Genomic DNA, 13,866 nt, shown 5'->3' on the forward strand with positions numbered 1-13,866 from the left:
CTCCATCCAATTGTAAGTGATTATATGGCTAAAAATGCAGTCTGTAATAGAGAAAACAGATGCAGTGATAATTATCCCAGTGCCCTGCATATCAAACATTAACTACTGGTGGTGGAAAAAAAGAGGCTGAAATCAAAACAAAGTGGGATTTGCTGCACCAGATCAGACTATCAGTTCAGGTTGCCTGACACTATCTTCAGATATGGGCTGAGCTTGGTAATTTATAAAGAGATTAGGAATGCTTCCCTATAACATTGCAAGGAATGTACAATGCTTCTTAGGTTCGCTATTGCTTGTTTGCATGTGATTCTTGCTAGTCAGGCATGGAACTCAAAGGGTCATGGGGCTTCTAATTATATTTGAGTATTTTAAATCTACAACCTGAATTTTCCATGCAGTTTTACTGCTCCCAAAAGCAGTAGGCAGCTGTGCTCTGTCTTCAGTAATAGGGGAATTGAAACGCCTTGATAGGAAGTTTGAGGTTGGATCACTGAAATAAGTTTTGCCTGTGGCTGTTGTGGAAAATTCCATGTGGATGTGCAAGCTTATCATCTGATCTTCCAAGATGCTGGTGAGTATAGCACTAGCCAGAGTGACCAGGATGTATGCAAGATCTTAGGCCAGGCTGGAAGGTTTAGTCCTTCGACTAAAATCATTGCAGCTGTTTCTGATTGCTCTTGTTTTGCCCTCACATAGCTGAAGATGATTCAATTTTAAAATACAAATACCCAATAAATAGCCTGCAATATGATCTAATCTCTTCTGCTATTTTTTTCTGATTCTTTTTAGAAGGTTTTCAACACAGAAAATGTGAAACTCCTCTCTGAAGCTGACAAAGGTATTTGGCCCCGATTCCTGTCAACTAACTGGAGGCATCGAACCTATGATGCCTAAGGGTGCTCCCACAGCACTGGGCTGCTGCAGATCCAGACTGATGGTCTGTCTTCCTCCTCTTGCCAGTCAGGACACAACAGGTATTTTCAACCCCTCCTAAAATAGATGGGAAAATCACCTCCCGCAGGTGCCTGTTCTGTAAAGGGAGCCTTAAAGTGCTGGCACGAGCCAGAAGCCTGATTTTTGGTGGCTTGGTTACCTGAGGTGAGCGTCAACCCTGATAGCCTCGCTGTTCCCTTTGCTTCTGCTCAGGATAGAGGAAAGACAGTCTCTTCCGGAGGGTTATTCAGTTCCCTTGAGACCCGAATCTGCCCTTGGGAAGTGCTGTTCTTCTTTGACTGTTAGAAACGGGCAGGTCAGAGAGATAATGTTAGGATGAAACCAGACTGTCTTCCTCCAGTCTTATTCTGGAGGAGAGGGGGAGAGGACTTGTTGCAGAGCCCCGGAGCTCTGCCAGTTCACTGGAAATCTCTCTCTGGGACCTGTTGCTCTTCCGAATAAGGAAGTCTCTAAGTGTTACCATCCGTGGAACACAAATGCCTTACCAAAAGCTTTTGACTTACCAACCCAGTTTTCTTCATGAAGATATATGCTCTATTGATTAGAAAATAGTCTGCTGTGACATCTGAACATGGAGACTCATGCCTGTAGACTTAACAGTGAGCTGCTTTTATTCTGAAAACTAAATGTTATGATAAATTGTCACTTGCCGACACACTGCTCCATAAAAGTGGCCTTGCTCATGTTAGTCCTAGTCACACTAACACATTAGGAGTATGTGCCACTGTCTTCTGATGTACAGATGAATGTGTTCATCTCATTAGGTTGTCCTAAAAGACTAGGTAATAACATCAAGCTGCTGTGCTAGGCCCGTTACTTCAGTTCCTCCTCATCTGGTCCAGCTTTGGTCAGAAGCATGCTCGTGGGATGAACTCACTCATCTGGAGCAGAGAAGCGTGACCCTGTAACACGAGGTAGCCAGAGGCTGGTGGTTAAAACAGGAAACTAATGTAAACTGCTTATCATTGACAGGTTGGTAAACTTTAGAACCTGGGTGAACTCACCTGTGTGAAATGTATGAGAAATAGGTCAAGGCCGTGCTGTCTGTTTACCTGCTTTTAATCTCCACCAGGGCATAGCAATTTATCATCTTTCCAAAGTGAAAGGCCTGCTCAGTACAGAGGAATGGGCTGAAATTCCATGGCTGAGGACGCTTAGGATGCACAAGTGTTCAGGTCAGAAAAATCTAATGGGCTTTCTGGGTTTGAAATATACCTGTCTAGATACAGTTTGTTCCAATTATATTTGGCTATCATTCTTCACATGTCAAATATACTTACAGGATGGTCTCCCAAGGGATTTTGTGGGGGCAGAAGAGGCTTGCTTTTTTTTGCAAAACTCTCCTAAAGTTGGACAAAATATTTAGAAATATCCCATATGTGTACTTATCCAGGAGAAAGATGTGATATGTTTATGTGAAAAGCCATATGCCCGGCTCTTGTTACAGAGTGAAGACGAGAGAGAGAGGGCCATCGGAAGCTGAAGGCAGCTCCCGGGGTACAACTGAGACCAGGTCAGGCTGGACCCAAACACAAGACCCTTCTCTGCATTCTCCTGCACCGCACGCTGAGCAGCAGCAGGAGCAGCCACTGCTTTGGTTCAGCAGTATCACTGGGCTAGCCTTTCATCAGTGTCTGACACTAATTAATATGCCATGTGCTCTTTCAAGAGCACCAGATAAGTATTCACGGTTTTGCTAGGCAGATGGTAACTTTCATTACTTGACCAGATTTGCTGATCTCCTGTTAGATAGCTCACCCCTTGCGCAGCTCTGCGGCCATACCCTGTCAGGCTGCTGAGCATTGTCAGCCACAAACAAGAAGGACCATGTTTGATTTTGAAAGCCACGGCCTGGGTAAAATCCCATTGCTCTTTTCTGATACATCTCTTACTGACATAAACTGTTTGTCTGAATTTTGTCTGAATGCAAGCTGCAGGTTTAAGCTCACTGTGGGCAGCAAAATCCCTCCCTCATCTTAAAAGCCTTTTGTTTTTCCACAACTTTGTAGCATCTTTTAGGTCTCGGGAGGAGAATTACCCGTTGTAAATTTCTTTATGTGTCCTCCTTTCACACTCCCAGGAGTGAAAAATAAAATGCTGCCCAGCTAGGCCATCCCTCTGCCTCTGAATAAACATTCGGGTGAGGGTTCCCATTCTTGCCAAGGTGTTAGGATAACATTCTCATGCTGATTCCTCTGTCCTCCTTCAGCATCCCAGTGCTGGAGGTCCATTTCCGAGGCTTTGAAATGGCCATGCTCTCACCTCATCTCATACACATGGAAATCAGATCACCAGAAGGAGCGAGCTTGTAAATCCCGCGGGGAAGCCAACACAGCAGGTTCGGAAAAATGACCTTCAGTGTATTAATGGTTGGGTGAAGACCTCCGTGCAGCCAAAGAGGCTGCAATGAAAATGGAGGAGACAGGGCTGGTGGGTGGGTGAGGGCACTGCTGAAGGGCTTGGGCCTCCTTCCTCTGAACTCTGCTGACCACTTTGCCATTGTTGCAGCAAAAGCCAAAGCTGAGCATTTAAAACTTGTAACTGTTTGCTTATTTTTATACACTGAGGACAAAGGATCTCTTATCATTAGCAACTGCTTGTGTAAAGGGTTCAGAAACCACAGCTGATAGGGGACCCATGTTGTACCGGGCACCACACATGCCCAGATCATCCTTGCCACAAGCTTAACAGATGAGAGATGAAGGGCTACAGTATACGAGTAGTGTGGGTATTGCAACAACACATTTCTGGCAAGACGGGCCCGCGCCATCAACCACAAGACCAACTTGTCTCCTTAGTAGTTGTGCAAGACACAGATGGAGCTGACTGGGTGTACAAACATCTCCTGCTTATGCTGCTTCTAATTAACCAGAGGAACTTACTGCCACATGGTGTCAGGGAGGCAGATAGCCCCTGCGACTGCACAGCAAGGAGAACAAGGCTTTGTGCTTCAGAGAGGATCTTGGTGTAGTTATTCCCTGAACCGTGTTGGCAAGCCCTTCAGCTACCAGCCATCATGTCCTCTGTCCGGTATCGATCCTGCTCGTTTTCTGAGTAAAATTAGCAATGAACCCTTCTGCTGATTTAGTTGTACCTAAACAAGGGCTTTTCCTGGTAAAATGAAAGTGCTAAGAGAAGGAATATTCTCCAAATCCTGGCTGCCGTAGCTGATCTGAGAGGAGTTTCCAGTGCAGACCTGGAAACGGGTCTGCAGGCAGTAGGGTTATGTCAGTACTCAAGTTTCACAGCTGGGATCCAGAAACAATCTTTCTCTTCATTACCTAATTGCATAGGTAGCCTAATTTGTGGAGAGGATCTTTCTTTTGAATTTCCTTCACTTGTGTACTCCAGCCTTGTCCAGGGAAGCACCTAGACTTTGGTTTGGTTGCATTGTCAGTGCCACCATTTTGTTTTCTGTAGATGCGAAGCAGTTCAGAAGGTGCTTATGGGTGAACAGATAAGCCTATCGCTAAACCCACGCCTCTGAGAGCTGAATTGAATTGAACACCTCTGTTGTCTCCTGACCCGTAACTCAGTTAGGTTTGAAGTGTCTCTCTGGTGACAGTAGATAAGGTCAGCCTTGCTTGTTTAGGGTAAGGCAAGTTAGGTACAGTGAAAGGCCTGAAGGGAAGGAGGGAAGACTATTGTGAGAATGACAATGCATTCAGTATTGTTCTGTCCCTGTAAAAGAGAAAGGGGGCAGCAACCAAAGCCCTAATCTAGATTAGATCCAGAGGTCTTGTTGGGACTGCAATAAGATCATCTTCAAAGCTGACTTAAATATTTGTTTTCTGATCTTGAGTAGGAGGTGGTTTGAGGATATTGCTTCAGGCACATCTTGAATACAAAATACCATGAAATTCATATTTGTGGTTGATCAAAGAGACAGATAGAAATAAGCTATTTGGGAGAGATGAGAACTTTAACCAACATTGAAAGAAATTATACAGAAATCCCAAGATTAGTCAAGTAGGCTATCTTAACATTATCTTATATTTAACATGGTTAAATGCCTCTTAGTTGCGGCCATTAGAGCAAGTGTCTTTTGATACACTGGAAAATACCAGCAAAAGAACAGTTATCACGGCTCTTTGAAAAACTCCTGTTTTTTTTAAAACTGAAGTAAGAGTTGGATTTTTGCCTGAAATCCTGTATTACAGACTGTGTTTCCCAGGTGAAACCCTGTGTTCCAATATAAACATGTGCACACCTTCGCTATACTCAAGCCCTTTATTGTTACAGATTATTTGTTTTAGAGGTCCCTGAGGACTTTTAAGTAATTTTCTTATGATCACGGGGGACACAGTGAAGCATGTGCAACAGCACTCGAAATGGGAATGTTCCTCATTCTGTATTAGCTGGCACACTCCTTCTGAGGGACGTCTGGTTTGCGCTGTAGGGTTTTTCTAGTTCATGTTTGTAGAGCTGTCTTACATCAAAAGAGAACCAAGAGAAAAGGGAACAAAATCTTAAAATCGTTCCCTTTCCTCTGCTACTACCTTGAAATATGCTCCCAAGAATGAAAGCAGGTCAAATTATTCAGCGTTGGTATATGAGTGCCTTGGGAAGGGTTAGTAGGGCATTTCCATTATTTGCTGTGGTTGTTTGGTGGTTGTGACATTTAGAGGGTACTTTGAAGAAAATAGCCCGGCTGGTAAATGACAGCAGAGAAAGGGGAAGGAAAGCAAATGGAGAGGAGGGAAGTTCACAGAGATTTCCTGACAAGATGAAAGGGTGAAGAAAACCCAGTGAGTTCTTATTCAAAAACCATTTTGGTGGCTTCCGTTTGAATGAGAGAACAGTTTCTTAGCATGCTTAACAACAACTCAGTCCTGTCCAGGAGTACACTTCACCAAATGTCTGCTGTGTTTAACACCACAGTCAACTTTGTAATGTGTGATGAGAATTATTTTTACAGCTGAGCTTCTTAAGAAAGGCCCACATGTGGTGTGTAAATCCTGGTGGGTTTTAACACACCTCAGTTGCACTAAAGAGGGAAATGCTGATCTTCACCAAGATTAATAAGGTACACAGAAGTATTAGCACTCAATGTTTAAACCAAATTAAAAGCAGCCTGGGAACCTGGTGTCCTCTACAGGGAACCCAGTCTGTGCATGTGGGGCGACGGGGATAATGACAGGACTTTCCCTGCTGATTCTCAGCACAGTTTTGGTCATGTCACCTTTCCCATATGTCCTCCAGTGCCACAACCTGCAGAGGAGACAAAATAGTGGTGGCTACTCCAGACAGACACTGTGAGAATTCAGTGTTTGTACATGGGTTTAATGAAAGGTTCAGTAAGTCTCAGTGCTCTGATATCAGGTGATGGCATAAATATTGCTACGTACTTAACTAAAAATGATGAGCTTGGGGATAAAGCATTAGTCTGGCATGAGAGGGAGTCTTGTGGGGGAGCACATTCCTATTTTGAGTGTGACCTTGGGAAAATTGCTTAACCTGTCCTCTGTGTCTTTATTGCCCAACTCTAAACCCAAGTTGATATGTTACCGCCTTGTTTGCAGGATTGCATGAGCAAATTAATCAACCTCTGAGAGACACTCAGCTACTACAGTGATATAAATAGAGCTGAGCAGGAAACTGTTCTCAGATCCTTCAACATTATTGCACATCAAGATAAAACGATCTTTCAAAGGTTGTTTGGTGGATTGGTAATTGAAACAAATACATACATAGAACAGACATAATTGTGGTGGTAATCGTGCTCCTATGGGATTGTGGATTCACATTCAAATTTCTATTACCTCATTTCATAGATGGACTTGAACATGGGGCTTTCCTTTCCCGGAAAATTGTTCAGAATTGGGGTGTTTTGTTAAAAAAAAGATGTTAGTGTTTAACAAAAAAAATAAATCTGACAGGCTCTGCACATAGTAAGAACAAGAGGAATACAATGCAAAAGTGCGAACTTTAAATACAGACCAATTCTTATAAAGAAGGCAAGGCACGAGGGGGGGAGAAGAGAAGGAAAAAGAAAGGGAATATAAACAGGCCTGCATATCTCTCACCAAATGTGCCTTTTCCAAAACATATGGAAAAAAGCACCACGAAGAGTGCAACACAGCAGGCTAGGTGTAGACTGAATACATAAACCAGCCCCCAAAGCACTGAATAGTGAAACGATATGGGATAGTGAGGTGTGAAACAGGGCAAATTTAGAGAAAGGAGAGCTATGTCAGCAGCAGCATCAAAACGTAGAGACTAACATAGCCTTGTTTAAGAGAAATTAGAGGCTGGGAGAGAGGGGAGAGAGAAAGTGTTGGTGCACTATGAGATTATCACACATTTCTAAAGAGGTCTGAAAGAGTGGACTTCCTGCTGTGGGGTTCCTCTCATATTGGTGTGAACAAGCATCGCACTATCACCTGCAATCTCTTTAAGTGCAAGTGATGACACTTCGGTATTCACAGCCTGCCTTAGAAAATCCAAGGGAAGCAAAAGAAAGATGAAAACCATGCAAGTCAAAAGGGCGTTGCTCCCATTGTTCTTCTTGCTGCTTGGTTAACTGGGAATCCCTCTGAGCAACAGAGAGGTCACTCCTCCCCAGATGTGCTCTGCCTGCATCCTAGGGCAGTGCAGTGCTGCTCAAGTGGAAGCAGCTCCCCACAAACACCTTTCAGTGTAACAGTACAATGAAGTCACCCTGCTAGGCAGAACATGAGCTCTCACCATGAAAGCATGGTTTTAGCAGTATACCTGCGAGCACAACTACCAGTGAAAGATGATTACTCTGTGACATGGCAGCACAGCCCCTTTTACAGAATAGGCAGGACTGAAACCACTCGGGACTGTCTTGGACTGAACTAGGACTTTGTGGGCAGCTGAGACTGGGTCTGAGTTACCAAAGATAAGAACGGGTGCATCTGAACCCTCTCCAGCTAGGACCTTGGGGATGACTGCTGCACCCCTGGCCATGACCTCCTGCTGGTCACAGCCTACTGGCTTGAGGACTGAATGTGCTGTCAAGTACATGAAGACCTGAAGCTGAATCATAGAATCATAGAATCTTAAGGTTGGAAAAGACCTTTAAGATCATCAAGTCCAACTGTCAACCCAACACCACCATGTCTACTAAACTATGTCCCGAAGTGCCATGCCTACATGTTTTTTAAACACCTCCAGGGATGGTGACTCCACCACCTCTCCGGGCAGCCTGTTCCAATGCCTGACCACTCTTACAGTGAAGAAATTTTTCCTAATATCTAATCTAAACCTCCCCTTATGCAACTTGAGACCATTTCCTCTTGTCCTTCCTTCCTGAAGGAAGCCACTGTAGCTGTGACAGGAAGGGGCGGGAGCTTCACAGATAGGTATAATAGCAATGAACAGGTCATGCACCAGAAACTGAGGGGAAAGGAAAATGAGCCCGAGTTTTTGACGCCAGTTAAAATAGTTGATCAACCAGGTCACTGCAGGACCATGCTGAACTCAAGAGAGATGTTAGGCATGTCCATATGCTTTGCTGCATGCGTTTCATACCTTGTAGACAGTGTAGCACCACCGAGCTCTCCAGAGGAGAGGCTTGGGCTTCCAAGAGGCACTTTTGCTAACTCCAGCATGAAGCAACAGATTGCCAGTGCAGCCTTGTTATTGTACGGTGTTACAAACATGTAACGAGAATCTGGAATAAGCAGGGCTAATCAAAGTCCTTTATTTAGATGATACAATAGGAATAACAAAGTCTGTCTTTTTTTCCAGGAAGGGTTGTGTGGCAGGGTTTCTTTTGGAGGTAGGGGGAGTATGCTCTGAGTATGTTTGTCTAGTTTTAATACTTATTTCTGGTTTGGATAACCTCATTCATTTAATGTCCAGTCCTATAGAAAGGACACAAATAAGGATGAGAGCTAACTTTGTGATCTGCAACCCTACAACATCCAACAAACTTTTTCAGCAAGGAAGAAGCTGTTCATGTTCTTGATTCTTTGTGGGAGACAAGTCTTTCTCTATAACCATCACCAAGAAAATCAAGCAAATTGCAAATGCTTTATTTTCCACTATTATTAAGCCCTCCTCAGCAAGTCAATCCATTTCTCTTTTGAAATAGTGAGATAGTGTGCCTGGCTGACACTTACTAGAGAGCCATTTGAGCTTGTCTTCCCTGCATTTCAAGAAAAAGTTTTTTTCTTCCTTTTAATGAAAATTCACTTTTTTTTGGTCCTCCTTTACCCATTTATTTTTGAGGCCTTCCACCTCTCCGAATTGTGGGAAACGGCTTCACTTTGCCAGGGTACAGCATGCATTGTAAAAGTAATTCAATTTTACACCATAGCAATGACATGATCAAGGGTACTTTGAGCAGGCTTTGTGAGCAAGAGCATTTAACAAGTATGTGAAAAGCCTCCAAAGAGCCTTCATGAAAGAAAGAAAGGTTATAACAATAGAAGAGGTGGTTTGATAGTGGTAAATTAAGAGTCATAGGAGTGATTCTAATCAGGTTAGACTTTAAAAAAAGAGAAGCACCTTTATATCCCTTGGGTATAGGCCTGAGTGTGTTAAGAACTGTTGGATTTGTGTTGGGAAGTACACAAATAAATCCTTGCGTACTCAGCACTTGCTCCTCCTTGGGCTGAAGAACTCAGCAGCCCTGCAAGGGCAAAGACTTTCTAGGCAAAATAAGTAAAACTGCAGATTTGGACCGAGTACCTTGGAAAAATATAATGAATCTCTGTTGGTTTTAGTCAATACCTAGATCTCTAAAGAGATTGTTATCTTCCATTCTGTTCCCTGTGGGACCTTCCCGGCAGTTCCTGTGCAAGCACAGAAACAGTCTTGTGTATAAAAGCGATGATGAACCATTCACACGTGTTACCAGTTCATAATGTCTGTGCAGCCCAAGCCAGATTCTGTCCTGAGCTATACTCCAGCGAAGTACGTCAAGTACCACATGCAAGAAAGGCCGCGCAGATGACAAATAATTATATATACTGAGTGCATTCATATGCACATCAGGGAGACTTGGTTCTGGGCATATCATTAAAGTTTAGGGTTGGTAAGGAACATGTACAGAGATGTATGTTTTAAAGGAGAATTCAGCTATCTACAAAGATAACACATACAAAAACAGCCTATCAAGTTGTTAGGGCTAGTTTTGTTGATTCTCACGTGTGGCTTACTCAACACCTTCTATATATGTGTTACTGTGAAAAAAGGTCAGAGTTTATTTTGCACAGGAAAAAGGTTATAGCTTGTCTTTTTCTCTGTTAGAGAAAAATAAGAAACAAGTTGGGTCTGACTCGTTTTTGCAATCGACAGGGACACCTACAGGAAGAGAAAATTAACACATTGGCATATTGGGTGTTTTCTGCTTTATTTGTTCACAGCTTGAGCCTATTACCTAATAGAGACACAAGAAAATGGCCCATCTGTTTGCAGTGGGCAAATGTGTGAGTACTACTCTCTGGGGCTGCATGGGAGAAGGGTTGCTTTTCAAGAACGTATTTACTTTACTCTCTGTTTTCTCAACGGTGTGTATAACTCAATACTAAAAGGCTAATTTGTTTAAGAAAACCAAACCTGACTTCTTCAGTTAATTGCTTACAGAAAAGCTGTAGGTATTGCATGGATTCTGTGTGCTTTGCTGAATGCATTGGAGTGGTCTCCGCTACGTGACCGGCGAGGAAGCAGAAAAACCAGCTCGATGGCAGCAAACTGCTCATTGTTCCCAGCCCGCTTGCTCTGGCGGGGCTGGAGCTCTTGGAAAAGATCAAGGATGTGTAAGGAGTGGGAGAGAGATGAAAGTCTGTCTATCAAGGAATGGGGATGAGGCAGCTGGGAGGGAAAGGCAGCTCAGGGGCAGGTGGGATTTGAGGTATGATTAATGCTTTGGCAACATGCTAACGAGAACAGGATCTGGCAACTGAGAGGAAATGCCTATGTGTTCGCTCGCAACCAGCCTCGAGCCGGAATAGGCGCCTATGCTCATATCCCAGCTTTTGCACGGACGTGAGTGGAAACAGGCTGTAATTGAACCATGTGGAACTTGGAGACCCGCATCCTGCGGGGCCCGTTCCACCAGTGGGAGCTGGGTCTGCTTTGTAGCTCCTTTTATCAGCAGAGGGACAGGGGTCATTTTAGTAAACAGCAGCACCCTCTCAAAACAACATCAGCAGTTGTTGCATCTTCTCCCCAGCTCCTTTGCCACTCAAGCTTTTAAAACAATTTTTAAAACTCCTACAGTCAAACCCACTGATGACAGGGTAGCCTTTACTTCTCTGTAGTCTGCAGGGACAGAACTGCTTGAAGGTATTAGCTATGCTAAGCCTCTTAAATAACTATTAAACACATAAAACTCTTAAATGCACGCAAATCCTGTGTAACAAATGGCAAACAATAAGGAAAAGCTGATCAACCATTATACAGCAATTTAGTCTATGCAATTTACATAATTTTGTCTAACAGAAGGAGGCTACAGCAGAATTGCTTTCTGAAGAAAGGCAGAAACGCTGTACAAAACAGGTAAACAATCGGGAACGAGGATTTTGCAAGTCCTCGGCAAATTCTTGGCGTATAGACAAAGGGAGTGTGATATAATTGCAAGGGACATGATGTAGATGACTGGAAGAGACAAAAGGCAAGTTGGGAGGCATGAAAAAGAATCAGTCCCAGTTTTGCAATCAAATTGGGAAATGTAGAACACAGGTTGAATATGTACCTTTAACTCTGTATCATTTCAGTAGACTTACGTGTTGGCATCCTGTACCTCAGCTGTAGTACTCATAACTACGACAGGCAAACTGCAGCTACCTGCAACGCTTGTGCACGTGTAGCACCTTCACATTTGGAGAGATCAAAGAGTGGTGACTTCTGAGCAGCCTGTTTTACAGATGGCCACAAGGCAAAGGAGCTACCGGTACCAGGACTTGGGGCCACTCCGCGAAATAGCCTGTGCCTCCTCTGGGGCTCTTAGAGAAACTGTTTTCTCTGGTTTACAGTCTGTAAGGTGGGCTCATTTCTGGAAATTTCTAGCACACTGGGGACTCTGTAGCGGTAATCTAAACTCACATACTGAGCATGCAGATATTTCAGGGACAGGAGCTGTACAACTTAACTGTAAGTAGATAACTGGGGGCTGCTTGTCACTGCAGAGCCACCTGCTTAGGTACAGCCCCTGCACCCCATGAATTTACACCAGGAGCTCATTAACAACTTAGTGCTGGGCTGCAAAGCACCTTTTTTTTTTTTTTTTTTTTTTTTTTTCCCTTCAAGAATGTCCTCTATTATGTTCCCAGCAGTCTGGTGGCCATCAACACCTTGCTGATAAACTGGAAATCTTCACCTTCTTCCATCCTCACCTCTCAAACGACCCATGAAAGAGTCTTGGAGATCAAAGAAATCCTCTTCCATCTTTATCCTTCTGACAGAGAGACTGATGGGATTTAGCACCCATGTGGGAATATGAGCATCGGTTACTGGGGAGTGGTAGGGGTGGAAAATGATTGGGGGGTGGTGGAAGAGCCCAGAAGATGAATTACCTGGGGAGGAGGTGCATACTGAATTGTGGTCTCCATAATAAGTGCGAGAAGACAGAAGAGAAATTACTTCCTCTGCCCCAAATAAAGATCAAGGAGTATTTGCATTCAAAGGGGTTGGGTTTTGCACATATCTCATCTCTTCAGTCACTTTCTTTTAACTGGAAATCCTCACTAATTAATTGTTCTGCAAATTCTGCTCCTGCACATCCTGTGTCTGAAGAGCTTGCTGGTTTCTCCGGTGCCGACTGCAAGTGTTCCTTGCCCTTGCATTTTGCTATCCAAAGCGAAATAAAACGTATAAAGGAGTTAAATGAGAAAACTAGGTATGAGATTTTTAAAAGATCCTGCAGTTTCAATATGCTGAAGTATAGGCCTATGTGCTACAGATAACCAAACAAAATGTCCAGTAAGAGTTATCCATTATTTATCCTATTTTTTTCAGCAATTTTAGGCTTTATCTTGAATTCACGTTAGCAAACTCAGCAACCTGGGGGCTTTTCACAGCACCTTAGGCAGACGAAAGTGGAGCTGATGAATAATCAGTGATAGAACAGCTGTTATCCAGAGATAACAGAGGACTTCAGGCTGCAGATGTGCATGGGGTCAAGGGAGACAATGTTGTGCATGAAAAAGTCATACAATGGAGTTCTGTGTATTTTCTTCAGATTTGAAGAACAAAGAAGCAATGACCTTTTGTCTGCTGCTGTCATTCCCTGCTTCACTATTAAGGTAGCTTTCCTTTCCTTTCTTTTTTTTTTTTTCTTCCATTCCCTAATGGGAGGTATTTTAAAATACACCCCTGTCAATCATGCCCTGAAAAAGATGAGCCCATCCACAAGCAGAATCCTTTTTAAAAGCTTAAATATTCTGAAAGTCAAAACATGTGGTGGTCAGGTTAACATAGCACTTTGGATACCTGTGATTTCGATGAATTTGTTTCAAAGACAGATTCATTTTTAATCACCGAGTATGCCACGTTACAAAAGACAAATGAAAAATAGAAGAGAACAAGACTATACTTTTGGGTTCAGTAAAGATCTTTCCAGCTTCCATCGGTGGTCAGTAGTGCTGTGTAAGAACAGGGCTAGCAAAGAGAGACAATTCTTTTTGTATGTCCTCCTGGTATCTGTCAGTCTGTGATTTAAAAGACTTTGGAGTGAGGTTGTATCTATGTCTTTGTTGAATTGCATTTATGGACTATTCTTATCTAGATTTGTCTCTTCTTTTGTTGTTGTTAATTCAAAGTTTCATAATTGATACGTTATAGGAAGAGGTACTTCCTCTGTTTTGACCTTGCCATCACATCATTTCAGGTGAAGCCCGTTAATATTTCTAACATGAGAAATGGTGAATAACTGTTCCCTTGTTGCCTCTCCATATCCGTCATAATTTTACATATCACTGCTGTTGATCAATTCAAGTC

The 13,866-nt window shown here is 43.1% G+C and overlaps 1 long non-coding RNA gene across 1 annotated transcript; it reads left to right on the forward strand.

Moving 5' to 3' along the window:
* The first annotated feature begins 1,813 nt into the window (after positions 1 to 1,813).
* Positions 1,814 to 2,492, forward strand: LOC142601291 (uncharacterized). The gene is made up of 3 exons (XR_012834892.1): positions 1,814 to 1,926; positions 2,027 to 2,129; positions 2,402 to 2,492. It is a non-coding gene; the product is annotated as an uncharacterized LOC142601291 (long non-coding RNA).
* Positions 2,493 to 13,866: the final 11,374 nt, after the last annotated feature.

Source organism: Balearica regulorum, chromosome 3 (assembly GCF_011004875.1).
Source record: "Balearica regulorum gibbericeps isolate bBalReg1 chromosome 3, bBalReg1.pri, whole genome shotgun sequence".
Taxonomy (NCBI): domain Eukaryota; kingdom Metazoa; phylum Chordata; class Aves; order Gruiformes; family Gruidae; genus Balearica; species Balearica regulorum.